The sequence below is a fragment of the Panthera leo genome, chromosome C1, assembly GCF_018350215.1.
Source record: "Panthera leo isolate Ple1 chromosome C1, P.leo_Ple1_pat1.1, whole genome shotgun sequence".
Lineage (NCBI taxonomy): Eukaryota > Metazoa > Chordata > Mammalia > Carnivora > Felidae > Panthera > Panthera leo.
This window is the reverse complement of record NC_056686.1, coordinates 183892959-183919268: the sequence shown is the minus strand read 5'-3', so window position 1 is coordinate 183919268 and position 26310 is coordinate 183892959. Positions and strand designations below refer to the sequence as shown.

Here is a 26310-nt window from a genome sequence, read left to right as displayed (position 1 = left end):
TACTTTCTTAAGTGAAACTGACTTTTTGTCCTAAACTGCAAGTACGTAGCAGTGAAGAATCCTAATGAAGAATACAATGAGTACCATAACAGGTTGGTGCCATGGCCTTGATTCATGCTGAGGGTCCGTGGTTTTATTCATCATTACATTTGTACCATCAGTGCAAATGTCAGCATGGAGAAAATAGTAAATAATGTGTGAGTATAATTATGAAAATAGATTGACCTATTATATATCATAGAAAGTCCTGGGGACCTCCAAGCATACACAGACCACAATTTGATATCCTTTGCTCTAGAACACCAACAGATAGAGGCAAGGTTTGTAACACTGAAGGTGTATGTAGGTTTTTATATTTCTCTTAGGGAGATGTCCAGAGCCTTCATTAGATTGTTAGAGGATGTCATATGACCCCAAACAGGTTAAGAAATATTGTGTGTCTGGGGCTACTCAGTATGTTGAAGTGTACCCAAGCAGTCATCTAGGAACTCTAGAAATAAAGAAATATAACTTTAAAAAGTTAATATATTTGATTAAAATCACACAGCTTGTACATGGCAGATTCAGGACACCATCTCATTTCTTCCTGACCCTGAGGTCCATATTCTCAACCTCTGTGCTAAGCCTTAGCATAGGGCATTATGAAAAATGGTACAGGAATACAAGAATGGTAAGATGTTACAGGTATTCCCAAGAATTTTGCAATCCATAAAGTAATATGAGATATAAATTTAAAACACAAATAACATAATAATGATAGTTAGTGGGGAAGTCCCGTCAATTTTCAGGACCAAGAAAAACTTGGTGATATTGAAAGGGGGATGGTATTGTTACAGATGGAAACAAAGCAGGGAGCCAAGAAATTGAGGGTTGTATGTGGGAAACCATGAGTAATCTAGGTCAGCTAGAGTGTCTGGGAATCCTATACAAATGAACTTAGTACACTGTTTTGGAATCAGAGGGCCATATGCCAAGGTGAACAATTATAGAAGACTCAGGGTTTCATAGAGCTATTGAAAGATTTTTGAGTAGGATTTGTATATAATTGAGCTCCTTTGCTTTGGTGCATTCTTGGAACACTGTTATTTACTGAGCAGTGTTTATTTAATGCCAGAACACTTTAAGAGTTTATGAAGGACTGTTTATTATCATTGTTAGAAGTAATGATCAAAAGAATAATTTCCTTTCTCTTGTAAAAAAAGATGAATGAAAAGTCTTTAGAGTGTGAGTTTCCATTGATGCTTGAGAAATATTTGTTTGCATAGACATTTCCTGCTTACCATTGGATCAATGCAATGGAACAATTACTAGTATTTCTCAAAATAATTTCTATTCATACTGTTTGGTCAATATGAAGGCTGCGACCTGACAACTAAAAAAGGAGCATCAGTCAAGGGTTCTCTTCAGTCTGCTTGAATTCCAATGTGAACTATTTAAACATGCTTAGATTCTCTTGGAAAGAATAAAGGAAGCCTCAGTGTAAACCATAACATAGAAGATAATGAGTGAATGAAAGCAGAAGTCCCACATTCCTGCTGTGAAGGGGGACTGTCTATAGCTATAGGACTTCCTTGGCTTCTACTGTCAGATGAAGGTGCCTAGTCTCAGTTGTAGTTGTTCCTACCAATGGTTGTTGGCAGGAGTAGTCACCAGACTATTATTCTGAGGTTGTTTGCCTGCCTCTGGGGACCTCATAGAGCGACTGGATGCCCCTCAAATGGCTTCCACTTCAGATGAGAAAAACTTATGGGTATACAGCCCTCCCATAAATTCCAGCCTGTAAAGATTCATGTAAATCTCATCTTTCTCCTGGAAATCAGCATTCCACTGGCTGAGTATTATTGCCACCACTACCCTTGCTGGTGGCTACATATTGAGTGCTAAGTACTGAACCTGTGCTAAATGCTTTATCTGCAATCCACTGAGGTTGGTTTATTTCCTTTTTTACACACGAAAACTGAGGCTTTAAACAGTTAAAAATTTCTCCCAAAGGTACACAGCTAAGACTCATGTTCTGGCCCTCCTCCCTTACCTAGCTAATGCATAATTACCCACAAGCCTCAATTTAAATGTCATGGTCTCAGAAGACTTTCCTGACTCACTAGATGTGTTTAAATGATCTTGTTATAAATTCCTGTATCTCCCTTATTTACCCTTTTTAATGCTATTCTTACATTGTACTTACTGTTTAATGTGTGTCTTTACTGCCAGACTCAAAGTTCCATTAAGGGTAGGGGTGGTACCTTTCTTGCCCACTTCAGTATTCCTTTGACTGAAAGGATGAACTTAGTTAGCCTAAATTATTTACGGTGCTCATGCTCTTAGGACACTCCTGTCAAAAGGATGATGCTCTATGAGAAGATATCATATTCAGATACTATGACCATTAATGCTTCATCGGCATTTTATTTCATCTTTGAGACCAAGAACAATGGTATTATAGGGCAGGTAAATTTTGATGAGGGAGAAGAGGAAGTAACTACTCAACAGCACTGCCATTATTTGGTTACCAGATCTGGGGACCCCCAAACATTAAAGATTCATAGTGAAAGTACTGGGAATACAGGGCCAGAGACCCCCAAAACAGAATAAGAAAAGTAGAGATAAGACAGCAACACATGTATTTTTCCAGCTATGTCTACCTTCGCCAAAAATGTGCTTATTCTTCTCCCTCAACTGTGGCACTGGGTATGGTTCTTAGTGTAGGTAAGGCTAAGGTTGGCATAATCAGTAAGAGGAGAAATCTGAAGATTGTATTTAGAGCTGTTCAAGAATAGGGGGCTATCTTCTTTCCTTTTGGTTAGCATGGTGCCTAGAATATAGTGTGTTCACTGTACATTTGTTGATCAAGTTTTTGAAACTTCCTGAGATTAACTGGTTGGCAAAGCCTTACCCCATCTTCTTCATGGGCATTGATCATCAATTTGGTTCATTTAGATTTAGTTTTCTTTAGTAAAACTCTTGTGAGGTTGCACCTTTCAGAAATTAGTGTATGTACCTGAAGTCATAAAGCCATTACTTACTTTTAATGTGTAAAATGAAAACTGATGCTTTCTTTCTGTTTTTTTGAATGCTGGTTGACACATTCAAAATTGATTTTGTGTGTCACTAATGGATTGCAAAATTTTTCCTTGTGAATTTATTTTCAAATATATACCCACACCCATACCCACACATTTCTGCATTTACTGGGTCAGTATGTAAAATATATGTTTTAGCATCCCAGGCCAACAGAGTTTGAAAGGAGCTGTTCTAAATCAATGCTGAATTCTCTTTCCTGGTTGTGGCTTGGAAACATCTGGTGCCCTGTACTATACACCATCTCAGTCAGGTCCCAAGACCAGCCATAGCTCGGAGGCAGATCTTCCTTTTGCAAAAATTGCAGGATTTCTGCACGTATTATTGATGGAAAGGTCTGTCTTGCCCAGAGACATTCAGAACATCAACAGATATTTCTGGAAAAATACTCAAGGGTGAGGAGGGGCAGGGGATGAATTCTTTAATTGATTTGCATGGCAAATTCCACCCCCCCCCCCTTTAGAGTATGGCTCATAACTGTCATTATTCTAGTATTTCTCAAGTACAATGGGGCAGAACTTATTAAAGTTCTATTTTATTAACCAATTTCCCCTCTCTTGTTCTTTTTAAAAACATAGACGTTCATGGACTTTAAAAATGACTGTGTGTAAGAGCATCTTTCCCAGCTGGCAGAAAGGGAAAAGAGATTGTTTCATCATTTAGTTCAGCACTGTCAGTACCCTCTAAGATCAGTTACATCAGAGAAAGAAAGATACAAAAAAGGGGAGATTATGCAAGTTGTTACAAACACACAATTTAGGCAGTGCCAAGATTAGAAGGTTAGTGAGACTAGTTCACTGGAGAATTGAACAGACAGCATCCCACAAACTCTTTCTACCAGAACTTAAAAGCTGTTTATTTTTCTAGGGTCACATTTCAAACCTCAGACTGTGAACAAACATTTTTCTTAGTTGTTGTTGTTTTTTAAAGCTCAGTCATCTGAATTTTGATTTTAACCTTGTTTCTCATGAACATGGTTTGGATTTGGCATATACCATGGAATGAAAACATTTTATACCTTTTAATTCACAAGTTTCTTTGCATGCTGTGTCCAGAGTATATATAGTCATAGATTTAAAGATGAACCTGTGGTTGGACACTATAATCGCCTGAGAAATTTTTACAAAACACAGGATCCAGATTCTCTCTCAGACCAATTAAATGTGAATTTTGGTGGGTGGAGTTTAAGCATCATTATTTCTTAAAAGCTTCCCAGATGATTCTAATATCTTACCCTGGTTGTGACACATGGAGGAAGATTAAGAAGTGCCTTGTGAAAAGAGGAGAAAGAACATGGAATCCAAAAACAAGATCCAAGATCCACTTCTAGCCCTCACTAGCTTAGTGATCCTGGATGGTTTACTTGAAACCACATATCTGCAATTTTCTCATCTACAAAATCTGTTTGTAAGTATACTTCCCAGAATGTAATAAAGGTTAAATTAAGCAGTGAGTGTGAAAATGCTTTTAAAAACCTACTTGAACTCTCTGTATACTATCATTGCAATAACATTTAAAAAAATTCTGTAATTGAAAGAGAAGGGTAAGCAAAGGGAAGGTAGATATAGCTTGTAAAACACTTGTGTTTGTGTCTTCTCAAGATTTTCCTTATTCTGTTTTATGGTCTCTGATCCTGGATACTCAGTTACCTCACTAAGAATTTCCATGAATATGGGATATGGAGTCAAACATCTTGGGTTGTATCTTGACGGCAATGAGGACTCATGTAATAATTTTAAGAAACATAGCCAGATCTGTATTTTAGAAACACTTTTCTGGAAACATCATGTGTATTGCATTATAAATGTGTGAGACTGGAGGCAAAGACTAGTTAGGAAATTGAAGTAGCAATCCAGGGAGGTTTGAGTTGACAAGTTATTAAATTTATGGAATGAACACAATGAGAAGAATAATGCTTCTGGCTTGGATGGCTTTGTAGATGGTTGTGCCCTACAGCCAGGTAGGGAAAAAGGAGGATGGACATGTTTGGTTTGGTGGTGGTTGGAGATCAAGGGAATGAACAAATAAAATTAGGTTTTTTTTTTATGAGATTGAATTGAAGATGCCAAATGATAATTACCAAGGGGAAGGTAGATTTTTAGTTCTGGTGTGTAAGCAGAATTATAGGCTTAAGTATAAATTTGGGAGTCATTCCAAAAATTGGAAGTTGAAGCTGTGGAAGTGGATAAAATCGCCTGGAGAGAGCATGAAGAGAAGAGTACAGAGAACATAACCATTCAGAAGAGAGATGGAAAAATTGGAACCTTCAAGGGAGACTAAGTAGAAATGATCTGAGGGGTAGGAGAAAAGCCCTAATGGAGCAATGTCACCTAAAACAAGGAAGGGGAGAGTTTTAATAAGTTTTAACGAGAGCTTTAGTAAGAGCAGTTTCAAATGCCACAAAAATGTCCATTGAAATAAGGACTGAAATCTCCCATTGGATTTAGCAGCCACAAGATTGTCAAAAACCATGGCAATGACATTTTAATGTAGTAATGGGAGCAGAAACCATATTGCAATGAGTTGAAAGTGAATACAAGACAAGGTAGAGGTAATGAATACAAACTACTTTCCCCAGAAAATCAGTGTGGTTAAGAAAGAGAAGCTAAAATAACTGCTATAAAGAGCTTAAGGGCAGGAGAGAATTCACTTTTGAGAAAAGAGGTGCATTTGATTAGAAGATCAAATGAAGAATAGACAGTGAGAAGTTGAAGATATAGGATAGGAAATAGAAAAGGCAGTTGAGAAATTGGAAGATATGGGATGCAGAAGAAGATGGACAGTTAGATGCCAGACAGGAAAAAGTTACTCCTCTTATTCAAGCCAAAAGGAAAGAAACATAACAAGTAGATAACAAGAGGATAAATTTATGTTGGGAGTAGGGACTATTTGAGTTCCTGCTAGATGCCTCCATTTTCTTTATGAAGCAGGAGAGTCTTCTGCTATGAGCAAGGCAGGAATTATAGGGGGTGGGTAAGAAGAATGGAGAATGAGTTAAAATAATAGCAGTAGAGAATAAAGGTTAGTAGAGACTGGGAGAACATGGGACTTGTGGGCAGAATTGAAAGTCCAGATGTTTAAGACTGTTTTGGCTGGGCTTTAAATAGAAAAACACTAATGTGGGATTAACTCGGAAAAGTAGGTGGGTTAGGCTCACTCATAGGATATTCTGAATGCTAGCCTAGGGCTAAATTATTAGATAGTTATTAATGAGTTTGATAAAAATTTTAATTAGAGGGGTGTGATCAGAGTCATGCAGCTTCAGGGAGCTATATTTGGGAAGCTGATTAGGGCAAAGAAGGAACCAATTGTAAGGGACTATTTATATAATTGAGCAAGAAATAATTTCACCAGTATGAGAACAGTGAGGATGATAAAACAGCAAGCACAGAGACAGTCCAGTTTTAAACAATGAAGCCTCAATCAGTGACTTAATGTAAGAGAAAAAAAAAAGATTGATGGTGAATTCAAGGTTTCATGTCTAGATGATTGGGGGAATGGCGCTGGCATTCAAAACAATCAGTAAACACAGTGAAGTTGGGGAGAGGTGTGATGGGTTTGGGTTTGGATGTTGAACATTTCTGATTTGAGGTGGAACCATGACATTCAAAGGGAAAAAAACCCCAGAAGTACTTGAAATGTAGAACTATGATGTGACCATCACAATTTGAGAATCATTGACCTGAGGTGATTGTGAAGCTATGAGAATGGCTAATGTTGTTAAGCATGAGATTTGGATAAAGAATATACATAGAAATGGCTACTTTTTATGGGGGGTTGATGGGTGTGCAGAAGGAAAATAAGTAAAAGATTAAGGGAAGAAAGTGTTAGAAGAGAAAAAGGAAAACCAGGAGAATATGGTCTTGAAAGCCAAGAAGGAAAGGGAATTAGGTTATCAATAATGAACAAAGAGACCAAATGCTTGAGGTATAATAGAACAAGGATGAAGAAGCCATCATTAGGTTTTGGCAATTAGGAATTGAACAAGGCCTAAACAAGAGTGATTTCATTAGCATGATGGAGCCTAAAGGCAGTTTGACTAGCTCATGGATAGTGAGGCAGCAGAGGTAAGGAATATCCTTTCGAAAAGTTTATCAATAAAATGGCAGAAAACTGTTGTGAATAATTTAAAGGATATTGAATAGCTTAAAAGATGGAGAGCTATGAATGGTGAATAGCTTAAATATCTGAACACTTTTAAGGGGAAAAAAGTAGTAAAACAAAAGTGATTGGACATGGAGGGCTCCTGAAGGGCAGGTGAGCAAACCTGTAAAGATATATTGGGTGCATTGGAGTGTGGGAGCAATTGGGAGCAGTTGAGACTGAGGACATGCAAGACTGAAGGATGATAAAAGTGTCAAAACCACAGGAGTAATTTAACTATGTAAAAGTGAAGGAAAGGAGGTTACCTATTTTATATTTTACTGAAACTAACATGTACAGTTTTCACATCTTAATGTTTCTGAAATTGAAATATAGCTTGTAGTCAATGTTAAAAGAAATTTGCTAATCCCTAGGAGGAAAAGTTAACTTTGACACTGTTCCTGTTTTTCTGTTATATGGAAATTTAGCTATGTGTAGAAATTATCTGTCTCTTCAATTATCCTATTATTTGCATTGGTAGCTCTCATGAAATTCAATTAAATTTGATTTCCCAGAAATGACTTAAAAGGTCTTTTAAAAGATTATACTTTTTTTGTGGCATCTAAATGAATAGCATAACAGAAGATTCTCTGACCTCTATCATGCAGTAGAATTGACAAATCACTCAGAACAGATCAAAGTAATTTGAGATCTGAGAGAAATTAATGTGAGCAACTTATAAATTTGAAGGCATATTACTTAGTACCTAACATCATTTGGTCAATGACATCTAGTTGATGCTTGAGAATATTTTATTTTATTTTTTTAATTAAAAAATTTTTTTAATGTTTATTTATTTTTGACAGAGAGAGAGAGAGAGACAGAGACAGAGAGAGAGAGAGAGAGAGAGAGAGAGACAAAGCATGAGCAGGGGAGGGGCAGAGAGAGAAGGGACACAGACTGTGAAGCAGGCTCCAGCCTCTGAGCTGTCAGCACAGAGCCCGATGCGGGGCTCGAACTCACAGACTGCAAGATCATGACCTGAGCCAAAGTCAGACGCTCAACTGACTGAGCCACCCAGGCGCCTCAAGAGTATTTTAAATTTATAGTAATATAGCTCAACTAAGACAATAAAATATAGCTACACATTTGCTGAAATAGAAAATGCATATAATAACACCCATATTATTTAATATGTTTTGAAATCATCTTGTCATTCTTAAAGCTGCTACTGAGGTAAGCTCATAAAAACCATTTTGGCTGCTTGTCATACTTATCACCATGGTGGAGTACATACCTGGGGAAAGCCGTAACTAATTTGCAAAGATCTTTATTTTTTAAAATTTTTATTTAAATTCCAGTTAGTTAACACAGTGTAATATAGTTTCAAGTGTACAATACAGTGATTCATCACTTCCATACAACACCTAGTTCATCACAGCAAGGGTACTGTTTAATCCCCATCACCTATTTTACTCATCCCCCACCTACCTCCGCTTTGGTAACCTTCAATTTGTTCTCTATAGTTAACACTCTGTTACTTGGTTTGCCTCTCTCTTTTTTCTCTTCACTCATCTTTTTTTTTTTTTCTTGAGAGAGAGAGGCAGGGGGAGGGATAGAGAGAGAAGGAGAGAGAGAATCCTAAGCAGGCTCTCCACCTGATGCAAGGCTTGATCTCACAACAGTGAGATCATGACCTGAGCCCAAATCAACAGTTGGACGCTCAACTGACTGAGCCACCCAGGTGGCCCTGTTTTGTTTCTTAAATTCCACATATGAATGAAATCATATGGCATTTGTCTTTCTCTGGCTTATTTTGCTTAGCATAATACTCTCTAGCCCCATCCACATCATTGCAAATGATAAGATTTCATTATTTTTTACGGCTGAGTAATATTCCAGTGTGTGTGTGTGTGTGTGTGTGTGTGTGTGTGTGTGTGTGTATACCACTTCTTTATCCATTCATCAGTTGATGAACACTTGGGCTGTTTTCATAATTTCACTCCTTTAGATAGTCTGCTATAAACATCAGGATGCATGTATCCCTTTGAATTAGTGTTTTTATATTTTTTAGGTAAATACCTAGTAGTTCAATTGCTGGATCATAGGGTGCTTCTATTTGTAACTTTCTGAGGCACCCCCATACTGTTTTGCACAGTGGCTTCACCAGTTTCCATTCCTAACAACAGTGCAAGAGGGTTCCCCTTTCTCCACATCCTCACCAACACCTGTTGTTTCTTGTGTTGTTGATTTTAGATATTCTTACAGGTATGAGGTGATACCTCATTGTCATTTTGATTTGTATTTCTCTGATGATGAATAATGTTGAGCATCTTTGCATATGTCTATTGACTATCTGTATGTCTTCTTTGGAAAAATGCCAATGTGTGTCTTCTGATCATTGTGTAATTGGATTATTTGTTGGTATTGAATTTTATAAGTTCTTTATATATTTTGAATACTCTCCCTTTATCAGATAAGTTATTTGGAAAGTTTTGTTGATTGATTCCTTCATTGTGCAGAAACTTTATTTTGATGAAGTCTCAATAGTTTATTTTGCTTTTGTTTCCCTTGCCTCAGGAGACATATCTAGAAAGAAGTTACTATAGCTGAGGTCAAAGAGGTTACTTCCTATGTTCTTCTCTAGGATTTTGACAGTTTCTTGTCTCACATTTAGGTCTTTAATCCATTTTGAATTTGTTTTGTGTTTTGTGTAAGAAAATGGTCCAGTTTCATTCTTTTGTGTATTGCTGTCCAATTTCCCCAGCACTATTTGTTGAAGATTCCATCTTTTTTGCATTCAACATTCTTTTCTTTGTTAAAAATAAATTGGCCATATATTTTGGGGTGCGTTTTTGGGACTCTGTTCTGTTCCATTGATCTATGTGTCTGTTTTTTGTGCCAGTATCATACTGTTTTTATCACTACAGCTTTATAATATAACTTGAAGTTTTAGACCTTTTCCAAGGAAAAATTAAACTAAAGGAGTTGGTGACCACTAAACCAGTCCTATAAGAAATATTAAAGAGGACTCTCTGAGAACAAAGGGGAGACCAAAAGTGACAAAGAAAAGAAAGGATCAGTGAAAATCTCCAGAAATGATGACAAAACAAGTGATAAAATGGCAGCAAATACATATCTATCAATAATTAGTGTGAAAGTAAAGGGACTAAATGCTCCAATCAAAAGACATACAGTGATGGAGTGGATAAAAAAATAAGACCCGTCTCTATGCTGCCTACAACAGATTCATTTTAGATCTAGAGACCCCTGCGGATTGAAAGTGAGGGGGAAGAGAAACATTTATCATGCAAATAGATGTCAAAAGAAAGCTGGAGTAGCAATACAAAGGTCTTCAGATTCAGTGTAGATGGCTTAAATCTTCTCTAACTTTGTTTAACTTGACAAGGTTAGTGCTATTAAGTATCTAGATTCATTTTTATGAATGCTGTTGTTAGTGTAAATTTTATACAGTGAGTCACTTAACCCATCCCCTAAACCTATTGAGGAAGCATCTTTTAGAAATGATATTTAAGTCCAAATCAAGAAAGATGATGAAATGAATGAGTTTTGATTGGACGTACATCTGCCACCTTCTTGAGAAAAAATTATATAGTGAATGAATCTGATTGGACAAATTCTGCCACTTTCCCACTTTTAGAAATCTCTCCTTCCTCCAGATTCATCCCCAACCAGCATTGTGCTAACTTACAACATAGTTTCTCAGTTGACTCTGCCCTTTCTACCAGTTCTCCATCTGAGACTTATTATAACTTTCCTATCCTGCGTCCTGCTCTTCTAGGCCCTGCTGTGTGTAAAATGAATGGATAATACATTTTAAAACTTTTATCCCATTCCCTCTGTTCTTAAAAAACACTCAAAACAGTTATGGTAGAAATTTGAGGCACCAAGGTACCAGAACTGAATATTATAAGACATTGGTTCTTTGTCCACTATAAACAGGTGGAAGTAGAATTAAGCTTTTAAGGAATGAACTAGACGTGTGTGTGTGTGTGTGTGTGTGTGTGTGTGTGTGTGTGTGTATTTGAGAGTGAGATTTGGGGAGGAGTGGTTTATATATAAATGGATACAATAGTCTTGAAATCTAATAATAGATAGTGAACACTGCTTTTGTGAAATCTAGAATGTGTCTGGTTAAATTGCTTCTTGTAAGAGTTAAAATCTTTTTTTAGGTCTGTTTTTATTTTCATACTTTGAGGCATGAGAAAGAATATAGGGAAGAAAAAATTATCCAATCCTTAAAAAATTTATTTCACACAGATACACATATATACAGAAAGGTATATGCATATACAAATATGCACGTTATATATTCCTGTGAGAATCCAGAAATACTCCCTTGGCCCAAAGAAGATCCTGGCAGTCTAGAGAAAGAATTATATCTCGGTAGATGGTAGTCTAGAAGCAATCTCCTTAGCAAGGAGTAGCAAATGCTGAGTGTTCTAGTCCCTCATGTTCTGGCTGTCCTGACTATGTCAGGACAAGGAACCTCTTTCTGAGAATGCCAGGGAAGCTGCTCCAAAGTAGATATTTACAGTGGACCCCTCCCTGACTTTTAAAAACACTGTCCTACTCAGCTCTCTCAGCTTTTTTCTGTGTGTTGAAAATACAGGTAGTACTTTAATTAAGAACTAATATTAGTTTAAAAAACCTAGAAGGCAACAAGGGCAAATAGAAGCCCAATATTTAACACAGTCAAGAAAAAGTGAGAAATATTGACTGGACTATCTCATTCTTGAATTGAAAAGGCAAATCTGTGAAATGTTAGAAATGACCATGCACAAAAATCTCAAAGTCTGAGTTACAGTCTCTGTTCTGCTGTTAACCAGCTAGTTAATGTTGCTTAGCCTGAATTTTCATCCAAAATAAAAATATTTGACAGTATGAGTGTTGAAATGTCTTTCCTATAGCATACTTTTTGATGATGGAACATCAGATCAGGTGACTTGAAAGTCACAAAACCATTTATCTTGCTATTGTCCTTTATTTTCTCTGGTAGATCCTGGTTTATCCTTATTTCAGCATTTTATTATATGCTGAGCAATTTATAACAAGTTCTGGTTTGGCTTCCATCTGCCCAAGTTCTCTCTAAATATTTTTTCCCCAAAGTTGAATATATTAGAGCCTTCTAATACACTTAAAATAAATGGCATGGTTATAAAAAAATTATTAATTGCATCTGGAATGCTTGTGTTAGAATTGTTTTCATAACTGAAGCCTTACTGGAATTTGTACGTATGTAGAGGGGCATAATAAAGCATTTGGAATTTACTGATGATTTTACTTTATTTAGTTTGCAAAATGCATCCTTAAGTGAGCCTGGAGCCTCATTTAATGTGGGATCCTATTCTCAGTGAATGGAAAATGCAAGGGAAAAATTAAATAAAAGAACAATATAATCAGCTGAAACCAAAATAGATGGGAATTGGGACTGAGACTGTGAGGATAAAGAGGGGTGAGCAAAAAAAGTGAGGGCAAATGAGCACCAAAAGCATTTACTAGCCCACATTATTTATTTATTTTTCCTAGCCAATCTGCCTTTCTGTGGGGTCACGGGTAATAAAAGAAATAAAATCAGTAGGTCCTGTTTCCCAGGCAGTGATTCAAAAGTGGCACAATCAGTTAATATTAGGCAACTGTGGTTGGCATGGAATGTAATAATAATGTAGTGAGCTGGAAGGAGACTTAGGAAGGGAGTCGTGCCCAAGATAAACCCAGACAAGCAACCAGTGACCAACAAAGCTTCCAACCAGGGTTTCTGATTTAAACCCAGTGTCATTTTCACCATGCTGCTCCACTGAGAAAAAATAAGTATAATTAATTTGCAAGATAACTCAAAGAAAACAATAAAACTTAACATAAACAAAGGAAATCACTCAAAAGGAGAAGTCAGTGTGATAAAATGGACTGATTGACAAATAAAATTTTTCCTAGGCTCAGCTGTATTACTAATGGGATTAGACCTGGTCCTTAACTCCCTCTCCCCAGATCTTCTCAAAAAAACAAATCGTGTTGAACTCCTTTCTTTTGCCCCAGAACAGTTTTAGTCTTTCTTCTGGCAGTCTCTCTTCTATCCTGACTTTTATCTTCTATTCCATATTAGAGCCCTGCTGTTACTAGAGGACCAAGGTCATCCTGCTCTTAAACTGTGGCTTAGTCACTTTTTTTATTTATTTTTGGGACAGAGAGAGACAGAGCATGAACGGGGGAGGGGCAGAGAGAGAGGGAGACACAGAATCGGAAACAGGCTCCAGGCTCCGAGCCATCAGCCCAGAGCCTGACGCGGGGCTCGAACTCACGGACCGCGAGATCGTGACCTGGCTGAAGTCGGACGCTTAACCGACTGCGCCACCCAGGCGCCCCTGTGGCTTAGTCACTTTTAAGTTGTGTTCTTGGGAAGGTTGCTTAGTCTTTTTAAGCTTGTACATTCTCATCTCCAAAATGGGTCATAATATCCACTTCATAGAGTTTTTTAAAAAAGTAAATGATACAGTGCTTGTGATATTTGTAATATACTACTCTCGCATATAATAAATATTTAATACATGGCTGCTACTGTGAATTTGTCATTAGCTGCTTAACTTTTATCTCATTAATTGCATATATTGAACTCACTTTATTTAGACTGTTCTCTCTAATCTGCGTTTGTCCTTGTCCGGGTTGTTCACTACCATTGAACATTTGTTCAACAAACATAACTCTTGCTATAGACCAGAACTGGCCTCAAACCAGAAGCTTTCTGAATTGTTCTCTTCCCTACTGTAGCCCAGGTAACAATAAAAGTCCCATTTCAGTTTTACTTTATCCATGAACTTTCCCCAAATGTGTTAAGGAACACTGAAATTTCTTTTCAAACTCAGTGTCTCTGTTGCAAAAGTAAAACTTTATTGCTTTATGTGCCAGTTCTTTCTTTTTATATTTGCCAATTTTTTAATGGCAATTTTTTTCCCTCCTCTGGGACAGAAGCTTTCCTATCACCTAGCACAATGCTGAGCTCAAGATGGGAAAACAGCAATACTTGTGTGAATAACCAGTTTACTTCCAAATGGGCTAGACTGGCTAATCTGGACCATTATTGTACATACCTGATTTCTTAGACTCCTGGCTTCTCTACCTAAAACTCCTCCAAATATCAAATTGCATTTTTGAAGAAAGTTGCTGTACTTAGATGTATTATTGCTCTTGTTAAAAGACACTACGAGATACAGAGCTTTAACTCCCAGTTTTAAATGTGCTAAACAGTTTTCTCTAAGAAAAAATAATGGAAGTATTGAAAAACAGCATCAAACATATCATACATGCTTTTGTATCTAGTTAGCCTTCCATGTCTAGGATATCTATATCAATCTACCTACATATGTAACTTTGCACGAGGGAAAACCATAGGAAGATGTGGCACTATTTTTAAAGATAAACTTTAGAATTACTTTGTCTCTGTAGCTAAGAAAAACATCCAACTCTCGTGTGTTGACTAATTTCTAATGGACCAAATAGTTCTTAAAGCAGCTCCTTCAAAGTTCATTGAAGTGCTAGAAGCTGCTAAAAATGATTTCCAATTAAAAAAAATTCTTTGCATTCAGATTTAGATGGAAGCATTTTGAGTGGGAATTTCTTCTCCTTGGACCAGATCCAAGGCTAAGAAAATGATTATACTCCTTGTCTCTTTCTCTTCTCTTTTTCTTTTCCTTCCTTCCTTCCTTCCTTCCTTCCTTTCTTCCTTCCTTTTCTTTCTTTCTTTCTTTCTTTCTTTCTTTCTTTCTTTCTTTCTATTTCATTTCTTTCTCTCTGACAATTCTGAATTTAATGGTATATTTCTTGCAGTTGTGGGCAAGTCAGGTTTCATGTTAGAATACTTCAAATATTATAATAGGGTCCACTAACTATCCTTTTTTTCCATGGAGCTAAACTGTTATGTTCCAGAGAATTTTATTGAAACCGGAATTTATGAGTCACATTTGAATTCATCTCTTTAAAATACATTGCAACCCTCTATTATTTTTTTTAACCCATCGTCTCATAAAACAACCCTGGTTAGCCACTTTAATGAGCAATTTTGTCCCTACTTTTATTTCTTAATGAACTTTTCCCCTCTGGCTGCATCCTAGTCTCATAGTTTATTTTCATTGCTATAGTGACATCGGTCAGGGACAGCTCTGTAAAATTAATCATCACATTAGACCAGGCTTCAGCAAGAATTCTTTTTTGAAGCAAAAGGAAGTTCCATAATCCCACTAGTATATCCTCCTCTGGTGTTACGTTTCTCTTTTTTTTTTCACCCTAAAGATTAGTTTCCATAAATCAATCGAATACAGCAAGTTTGGGACAGAGTAGAAAATAGAATGACTTTCTAACAAGCCAAAGGTATGAGAGAATTACTTTCCTTCATGTTTATGTTATGGTTAGTTAAAAATGTATCATAAATTATTGCTGAATTAGGTTGCTAAGTATTTTAAATGAAAGCATTCAAGTTATTTATGATTTGTCTAACTTCTCAAGTAAATTTATATAGTAAATCAAGATGCTGGTTCAAAGACTTAATGAGGGTAAGCACATTGGTTGACCACTCAGCTTCCCTTAACCATAGCTGAATCACAAATTCCAGCAGACATGACTCAAATAAATGATCACTCTTTACAGACTTGGACTTGAGATGGTTGCCTTTGTGGAACACTTATCAAATCTGTCCCCAAGGGGTAAGGCAGTGATTCCGACTAAAATGTTTATGCGGTTCAGATGAATTTGAGGTGGGTTTTTTAAAGTAAGAGGTTAAGAGGGTCTCTAAGCTAAAAATCAAGCCTGAGTGTGCAACAGTAAGTTATTAAGTTAGGTGTCTAGTATCCAGTGGATTAAACAGATCCACTTTATTTTTTTTGGGGGGGGGGGTCGTAATTTGGGCAGTGAAAAAAATGTCCTCATGTTCCCTGCTTTCATACAGCTCCTATTTGTTTCATTGCTTGATTGGTCATATTGTTAATATATCATAGTACTTCATAGCATGTATTATTCTAAAGAGACCATTGGTTTAGTTATTTACTTCTTCCATTCAATGATTCAAGTTTCTATCAGGAGCATCTTCTCTACAATAAACTCTCACCTTTGGCTCCCACCCTCCCGGGCATAAGCCCTGGATTCCATGTGTGCCGAAAGTGTTCAAGGTCTCAGAAAATCAGAGACTCCAAGGAATTCAGTGATTTGCTGAAGATCAATGGCTGGTTGGTTCTAGAACTTGGTTCTCTTCTTTCCCAGGGCAACTTTTTATGAGCTTCCGTTACGATCTCTCCTGTGTTTATTGCTCAATCAATCATGGGGAAATCTTGCCATATATATATATTTTTTAATTTGGAATATGTGCAACAAAGGCAAATTTGAAATTTCCTCACATCTCTCTGAACCCTAGCCTGATCCACAGAGTAGTTCACCAGATATATATAATTTAATTGTAAAACCACAAAGAGACAAAAACCTTGTCTACTCAGACCTAAGTGTTTCTTTTTTTTGTACCTACAGCCTTTGAATTGTGTTAAATACTTGAGGCAAGGTAGATACATTAAAACTATCAACAGTAATTTACAAAATCCTAGGAATAAATTTTTAGCTTAATTAGGAAAGTAGGTTTTGTTAGTAGGGTAGACAGTGAGTAAATGTCAGGAGGGAGGGGTAAACTGGCTGTCAAAGAGTTTTCCTTTCCCTATCACTCTGGATCATTTAACTCTGGGGAACCATCATAACCTACTTTTTTAACGTGGTATTTTTAACGATCACACATGCCGACAAAAGTTGCTGGCATCAGGATCCATTTTTCCCCCAAATACTGTTGTCCTAGCAAATAAATTAGCATTCTCATCCTGATTTGTCTTTTGGCCTGAACAGGGAGTCTACTTGCCAGTGTAAATAGAAAGTGAAGGAAGAGCAGGAAGAGGGAGAAGGGAGAGGCATTTGCCAGCACCTCACTTTGAACTGTATCTTGGTATTCTATATCTACATGATCCTTGGTGTTCATTGATGGGATCTTTCAGTAGCGTCCCGGTCTTGCTTCATGTGCTCCCTCTTGGTCAGTGTTTTTATAAATTACACTGATTTACAATATTAGAGTATAATTTTGAGTTACCAGTTACTGAAACTGGCCAAATATAGACAGTTAATTCTTTTCAAATTTTTTTTTTTTTTTTTTTTTTAGAGAGAGAGAGCATGCTTGGACATGCTCGCAAGCAGGAGAGGGGCATAAGAAGAGAGAGAGAGGGAGAGAGAGAATCCTAAGCAGGCTCCATGCTCAGTGTGGAGCCTGACCCAGGGCTCAATCCTACAGCCTTGAGATCATGACCTGAGCCAAAATCAAGAGTCAGATGCTCAACCAACTGAACCACCAAGATGCTCCTAAGTTCACAAATTTTTAAAGGATAATTTTAAACATGCAGCAGTATTGAAAAGAACTTTACAGTAAACACCCATATATTCATCTCCTAGATGCAATTAATGACAGATTATTATATTTGCTTTATCACATACTCATCTTTCTATTCATTACCCATTTGGTAACCTATCTTATTTCAAATTATGCATATCAGTTAAATTACAGACCTCAGATTAGTCTTTCCTAAATATTTCACTGTACATATCATTAACTAGGGTTTACTAATTATTTACAGTTTTTCTCATGATATAAAATTTAGATACAGTAAAATACATCAATCTTATGTAAATATGCTATAAACTTTGGTAAATGGATGTTACATCTGTATAACCTAAACCACTATCAAAACATAATATTGGGTATGCCTGTCTTAGTCAGAAGAGCATATGAGTCTTGATCTCAGGATTGAGTTCAAGACCCATGTTGGGTGTAGACATTACTAACAAACAAACAAACAAACAAAGGTATAATATTGCCATTTCCCTAGAAAGGTCCCTCATGTCTCTCCCAATTTCTGTTGTTAAACTCCTAGTGAGAACCACTGTTTGAATTTTCCCTCCATAGAGTAGCTTTTTCAGTTCTAGAATTTCATATAGTTGGACTTATATGACATATGTTCATTTATGTCTGTTTTCCTTAACTCAGCATAATATTTTTGAGATTTATCCATGTTTTGTATATGGCACTGCTTTGCTTTTTTTTTTTTTTTTCTGCTGAGTAATATTCCATTGTATGAATATACCACATTCTCCTATTGGTGGTTATAGTTACAGTTTACTCATTCTCCTATTGGTGGTTACCTGGGTGCTCTCCAATTTTTGCCAATTACAAATAAAGCTGCTAAAAATACTCTTTTTCCTTTTTTAATTTTTAAAAAATATTTATTTATTTTTGAGGGAGAGAGCATAAGCACAAGCAAAGGAGGGGCAGAGAGGGAGGGAGACACAGAATCCGAAGCAGGCTCCAGGCTCTGAGCTGTCTGCACAGAGTCTGTTGTGGGGCTGGAACCCATGAATCACGAGATCACGACCTGAGCCAAAGTTGGCCGCTTAACTGACTGAGCCACTGCCACCCACGTGCCCCTAAATATTCTTATACAAGTTTTTTGTTAATGTTTTCATTTCCCTAGGGTAAGTGCCTGGGAGTTATCAGTATCGGTATCAGGTATCGGTAGGTTTAATTTTAATAAGAAACTGCCTGATTTTTTTCTCCAGAATGGTTGTTGGCATTGTTACCTGTAATATATGAGTTTTAATTTCTCTACATCCTTACTATATTTGGAGTTTTCACCCTTTTCAGTTTTGTAGCCATCACTGGGTGTGTGTATTGATTGGTATTTTATTGTAGTTTAGAAACTCCTTGGTAACAAAGTACAGCATGTTTTCAAGTGTTGATTGGCTAATTTGTATAACTGTTCAAATGTTTTGCCCATTTATCCTTGGGTTGTCCCTTGTTTTGTAGAAGTTCTATTTCCTAGATACTATTTTTTGTCAGATACATATTTTGTGAATTTTTCCTTACAGTCTGTGCATTGGTTATTTCATATAATGAGAAGGTTTTTTAAGTTTGATGAAGTCTGAATTAGAAATTATTTCTTTTTATGGTTATTGCTTTTTGCTATCTAAGAAATATTGTTCTACCTCCAAGTCACAAAGCTCTCTTCTTACATTTTCATTGAAAAGCTTTATGGTTTTAGCTTTTACGTTTCAATCTTTGTCCATCTCAAATTTATTTTTGTGTATGATATAAGGTAGGGGTTTGCGGTTGTTCTTTTCTGTGTCAGTAACCAGTTATTTCAGCACTCTTTGCTAAAAATATGTTATTCTCTTTTGGAATGCTTTGTTGCCTTTATCAAAAAACAAATAACTGTAGCAATGTGGAGTTATTTCTTGGCTCGCTCTTCTCCATTCATCTATTTGTCTCTCCTTATGGCACTGCCACTCTGTATTGATTACTGTAGTTTTGCAGCAAGGTTTGAAATCAAATGGTATAAATTATCAACTCTGTTCCTTTTTTCAGGATTACTTGGACATTATATGCCCTTTGTGATTCATGTAAATTTTAAAATCAGCTCATTAATTACTACAAATATTTCTACTGGGATTATAATTAGAAAATGTTGAATCTATAGATCAATTTTGAGATAATAAAATTTATTTTTTTTTCCTTTTAAATGCTTTTAGCATTACAGGCAGTTCACAGAAATATGGGAGAGATCTCATACATCTTTCAACCCAGTTTCTTCTAGTGGTAACCTCTTATATCACCATAGTACAATAATCAAAACCAGGAAATTAACATTGGTAGCTATTTAATTATCTACATCTGAATAATATTGATCTGCCAATCCAGAACGTGGTAAACATCTCCATTTATTTGAATTGTCTTTAAATTTCATCAGTAATATTTTATAGTTTTTAGTGTAGAAGGTCTTGAGCATCTTTTAAAAGTTTTTCTATTTTGTATTTTTGATATTATTATAAATGGATTTTTATCTCTTATTCCAATTGTTTGCTGCTGGCTTATAGAAATACAATTGATTTTCTACTTAAACAATACCACTCTTTTTAAAACAGAAGGAGTTCTACTCATTTCTTTCCTATTCTTGACTTATTTCAAATTTTAGGAGGAAGTATAAAATATTTCACCATTAAGTATGATGCTAGCCTATAGATTTCCTTGAAGGTGACCTTTATGAGGTTGAGGAAATTCTTTTTTTTTTTTAAGATTTTATTTTTAAGTAATCTCTACATTCAATGTGGAGCTTGAGCTTACAACCCAGAGATCAAGAGTAGATATTTTACCAACTGAGCCAGCCAGGTGCCCCAGAAAATTCTTTTTTTAGGGGCACTTGGGTGGCTCAGTCAGTTAAGCATCCAACTCTAGCTTTAGGCTCAGGTGATGATCTCATAGTTCAGAGCATTAGGCTCTGCACTGGCAGTGTGGAGCCTGCTTGGGATTCTCTGTCCTCCACCCTCCACCCCCACCTGCCCCTACCTCTCTTGTTCTCTCTAAAAAACAAATAAACATTTTTTTTAAAAAGAACATTCTTTTTTATTCCTAGTTATTACTTAGTTTTGTTTTATTTATTTATTTTTATTTTATTTTTTTGGTATTTATGTTTGAGAGAGAGAGAGACAGAGTACGAGCTGGGGAGGGGCAGAGAGAGAAGGAGACACGGAATCTGAAGCAGGCTCCTAGCTCTGAGCTGTCAGCACAGAGCCCCATGCAGGGGGATCAAACTCATGGACCATGAGATCATTACCTGAGCCAAAGTCAGGGGCTCAACCAACGGAGCCACCCAGATGCCCCAGTTTTGTTTGTTTTTAATGAACAGGTGTTGAATTTTGTCAACTGCTCTTCTCTTTCTATTGACATGATTATAGTGCTTTTCTCCTTAATTCCCTTAATATGATTTTCATGTGTCAAATCAACCTGACATTTATAGGATAAACCCTACTCAATCATGCTATATCAACCTTTTTGTATATTGCTGGATTTAATTTTCTAATATTTTTAAAAGTACTTTTTGGATCTATGTTTATGAGGGAGATTGACCTATAAGTTCGTTTTTTTTTTGCAATGCCTTCATCAAGTTTTTATATTATGCTGGCCTCATAAAACACTTGTTTTTGAAGAAAAACATTTTCTTCACTTCTGTTTCCTGAAACAAATTTCTGTAGGAGTGGTATTGTTTCTTCCTTAAATACCTGATAGAATTCACTGTTGACGTCAGCTAATTTTAGAATTTTCTTTGTAAGATTCAAAAATATATATAGTGCATTCAGTTTCTTCAAAAGGTATGGGGCTAATTTCTTCTTGTCTTTGGGTTAATTGGTGTTTTTCAAGGAATTTTCCCCCTTTGTGTAAGTTATAAAATGTATTGCCATAAAATTGTTCTAATTCTGGGTGTATCTATTGCCTTCTAACAACAATCAAATCTGGAGGGTTTGGGAAGAGGTAGTGGTAAAAAATAGGCAACATGGCTCTCTTCCAGCCCCCCTTGAGTCCAGTTCCATGTGCCTGAACTGACATTATTGCTACTTGATATTTTACTGGAACAAATTCTTACAGGCCATTTTTCCCCATCCAGTAATTCCAGTTTCTGCCCAGAACACTCTATCACTCCTCTTCCAGATAAAGGGTGGAAATGGTAGGCACATCTTACAGATTTTGACAAGGGAACTTCCTGCTGTATGGGTACTATGTCATTTATGGTGCCCTCTCTGCTTTTTCTCTCTAGGCCACCATCTTTAGCAGTTTTTATAATATTTATTTTCTTATTTGTCTCTCTGATAGTTCTGGATAAGGATTATTTTTCATTTCCTCATCTGTCTTTTAGCTGGGGAAAATACAGGGTAAGATATTATTTTTCCTCATTTATTACCTCAGCATGGTAGAAGGTGAGACATGCATTCCAGAACTAATATTGTGGGAATGTTTTTGAGCATTTGCTGAGCTCTGCATTTTCCCCTCTCCTTTCTTCCCTCTAAATGCTTCCTTCCCTTTCCTGAATGCTTTTGGAGAAGCAGAAGTAGAATTGTACTTTCTTCCTTAGAAAGTTATTGTGGCACATATTACTACTATTTACTATATCCAATTCTTCTCTACTTCTGATAGATTGTATTTCTCATTTCTTTGTAGTTAGAGCCAAATGCCTTAATTTGACTGATAAAATATTAGCATAAATAATGTGTGCCACTTCTGGATGGAAGTGCTTAATTGCTAGTTGTTAATTATCCTGTGCCTCCCTTGCTGCAACAATTGAGAGAACACATGTTGATATATAGATTTACAGGATTGAAGCAGTTTGGAATGCTAACCCAACCTGTAGAGAAGAGCTGCCCTGGGGAATCAGCTAATTTGCAACACACTATAGGAGTGAATGATGAGCATTTTTTTTTTAATTTAGGGGCTACTCTGACAAAACCTGTTTTATCTGGAATGACGTATTCCTCCTCTTTAATACTGAGGTGCCACTTTTTAAATATATGTTGCTCACATCTGCCATTTCTGTTGTTTGCTGCTAATAGATTATTTGCTATTACATTGACTTCCTTTCACTATGTTTGTCTTTGGAAGTGAGATCCTGTGAGTCACTCTACCACTTAACCCAGATATCCCAATATTAGCGTATGGAATAATCCAACATTTTCAATTTTAAAAATGGAAGAAAAATTTAACTTTTTACCCTAGAAAGGATTTTTTTCCTTGACACCACGATGGACATCAGATGCATCCCTTTTCTGTCATCCATCCCAATATACCAAAAAAGTTTTCACTCAACACTCAACTCATCTATCAAACAACTAAAATAAAAAATAAAGAGTGAGAACATGTTTATAGAGGAAGAGAATGAGTTTATTTTGAACTTAAACTTTGAGCTGAATGCAGAAAATCAGCATAAAGTATCAGTTTGTAATTTAAGAAAGAGAAAATGACCTGAAGTATTGAGTGAAGAATCAGGTACAGAGAGATGGCACTTGAAAATATAAGACTTAATAAAATGCTTTAGATAAAGCTTATAATAATAGGGGAGAATAAAGAAAAGAATAAATACCTAGAAATTAGCCCCACCAGGAGAGGGAGTCGGCCAAGAATCTGCAAAAGCAGGAGGACCAGAGAGAATTAAAAAACAAAATGGTGGGGAGAGTCTTAAGATGGAAGGGATGATGTAGACTATCAATGGGGAGAATGAGTTTGATTAGAATGAAGACCAAAGCTATCAATGGTAAGAGCTATTTCCAAAGAATGATGAAAGTAGAAGCTAGAGTATAACCTCCTGACACTACGTTAAAAGCATGTGCAAAGTCGATTCCACAGTTTTCATAGGCATTTTTAAAGGGTCTTGCAGTTGACGAGGAAGTAGCATATTCAAGGCTGTCCTACATGATCATGTAGCCCTGAAGCAACTAGGATTCGACTGAATACCTTCTATGTTCGAGGCACTGTTTTAGGCCCTGGAGTTGCAGTATTTAAAGTCTCTGCTCATGGAGCTCCCATCCTAGTCATAGACTGAAAGATGAGGATTAACCTAAAAGATGTCATTTTGCAATACTGAAAAGGGAAACATTATTCCTAAAAGCATAGAATATAAAGAAGCAGTATTTTAAAAGCTGTCGAAGCACATTCATACATACACTAAAACAGTCATTTGATTTTCCATAATTATTTTTGGAAGATGAAGTATACTTTGAATATCCTATTTAGTCGTTAAGTGAAATCAGTAATTTTCTAATGATTTTAGACTCCTGCGCAAAACAAATCTGTGAGAAGCCCTTCTCACTATCTATGCCAACAGACAAAACTATAGACAAAAAAAGCAACAGAAATAAAATTCAGTGATAATTGCTAAGGTAGTACAACTATGTTGCCATTGCAAGGTAGCACAACTAATGTAATACCCATTAAGTTTCTGAAGCAATCTCTCATCAAGTAATAGAGCTATTGGGAACATGTCAAAGAAGTCATTCTTCCAGAGATCAACTTTTGACAATATAAGTCATTTTATCTATCCTTACCATGTTTCAATGATCCCCTATTCATTTACAATTGTTCCAGTAGCTTTCAATTATTCTCTTGTGTATTCTACATCATCACAAAGAATGACATCTTAACATGTCACCATGGAAACAAATTTTCCATCAAAAATGTATTTATTGCTAGGTCACTTATGCCATTTGGGGAAGAATTTTTTTTAAAAGTTAAGTCGATGTAGGGGCACCTGGGCAGCTCATTTGATTAAGCGTCTGCCTTTGTCTCAGGTCATGATCTCACGGTTTGTGGGTTTGAGCCCCACATCAGGCTCTGCACTGACAGCTCAGAGCCTGGAGCCTGCTTCAGGTTCTATGTCTCCCCCTCTCTCTTTGCTACCCCCTCCCCAACTTATGCATGCTCTCTCTCTCTCTTTTTCTGTCTCTCTCTCTCAAAAATAAATAAATACGAACTTAAAAAATTAAGTCAATGTATTTACTACTACATAGACACTTTATGGAAAATCACACTGAAGCAATGAAATAAATCAGATTATTTTTAACTAAAAAACTCTACGCAGTTGCAACTTTTTGAAAATATGTATGAAAAACATTTAATCAGGTTTCTCAAGATATATATCCCACTCCATATGATTCTTTTTTATTAATATAAAACACTAGCAACACACTTTGAGTAAATGTTCATTACACAATTAAATCCATAGATCTCATATCCTAAGACTTCATTTCAACCTGACATCGGACTCTCTGTCTTATGCCCTTAGGTTCTAATAATTAACAACAATTTGGGTAGAGATCAGGGAGAAAGTGTGGCCACCTTAAATAACTCTGTGCACCCCTTAGGAAATAAAGATTAGGTAACTTTTAAAACATGTTCCTGAAGATGTTTATCCGTTGCCGCTGACTTAGATCATAGAATCTGGGAGCATTGTACATTTATAAATGAGATTTCAATTCAAGCTAAAGTTAATGAGTACCTACTTCAGAGAACTATGCTTAATATATCTGGTTCAAATGGGAGTAACAAATAGCCTTACCTAAGTATATTATAGCTCAAGAATGAAATCAATTAAATGTAAGCTATGTACCATCTGAAAGAAACCCTAGATTTTTTTCACTATATGACAAATATATTAAAAGGTAAATATAGTAGACCCTTTACATTTGCAAAGGCTATTGGCTGAGACTTTGAAACATTGCAAATTTATGAATACCACTAGAGCACCAACATTATTAGAAACAGTGCAGCTGGTCTTTCTCTGCTCCTAGATTTTTATTTGATTGAATATATATTGCACAACACAACGCTTCCTTGCACCTCAATGTCCTGGAGATTTTATGGTAGAATAAATATAACTTAATCTTAAAGCTAGCTGGGTTGCCATCAAATCCACATCGGTCTGCCCACGGCTGTTTTCTCACCCCTACTTCTCATTCTTGGATATGAATCCCCTTGAAGGCGTTTTCTTGCATTATAGGTCAGTTTTATCTGCTTTCAAGACATTTTGCTTTCTCTAATCTTTCTTTTCTATGACTTTTCAGTTTTCAAGAAAATCCCTCTGCAGCAAAGTGGTGAGCTGGTGCTACTTCTATTAACTTCACATTTATGAAAAAACAAATAAATGAACTCAAAATTTATCAACCAACTTGTGGTAAAGACTAATTCTGTAGACCATTGACTTCTTCTCTTATTGCTTCAATTTACAGGTGCTTGACTTTTTTTCTGACTCATATCCATATAGAACCCGTCATGCTGTGCTATATACTCAAGCCACAATCAACTGAAGTTGCTCATTGCCTAAATTGTTATTCCTTATTTGATAAGGCATTTGTACCCATTAAAGCAGATTCCTGACTCAATCTTTCTTTTTGTATATGTATTTTGAACGTAACAACTTGGAGAGTTGCCATGGGGTTCGGGATCCTAATCTTTGATTAGTTTATGAGTTGAGTGATCATTTCCTTAAAAAAACAAGCAACCCCCTCTTTTGCCCCCCTCCAATTTTGCTTTCTCCGTACTTCTATCATAGCACTAAAACCTGGCTTGGGCAATCAATTAGCTTAAAAAAAAACCACCACAACAACAACGTATTTTTATCAGTTCGTGACAGTTTCTGCCATACTTGATGCCAGAACAGAGAAACAAGGCCACATTACGATACGGAGCAGAGGTAACTGGCTAGGTTTGCTCACTAGTTAAATGACTCAATCTTTCATATGAAT

At 36.3% G+C, this 26310-nt stretch overlaps 1 long non-coding RNA gene across 1 annotated transcript in view; it reads left to right on the top strand.

Moving 5' to 3' along the window:
• LOC122228398 overlaps window positions 1-25947 on the top strand; it is an 81420-nt gene extending 55473 nt beyond the window's left edge. The window contains exon 2 of the long non-coding RNA XR_006206553.1: window positions 25795-25947. This is a non-coding gene — a long non-coding RNA (uncharacterized LOC122228398). The remainder of the gene's footprint in view (window positions 1-25794) is intronic.
• Window positions 25948-26310: the final 363 nt, after the last annotated feature.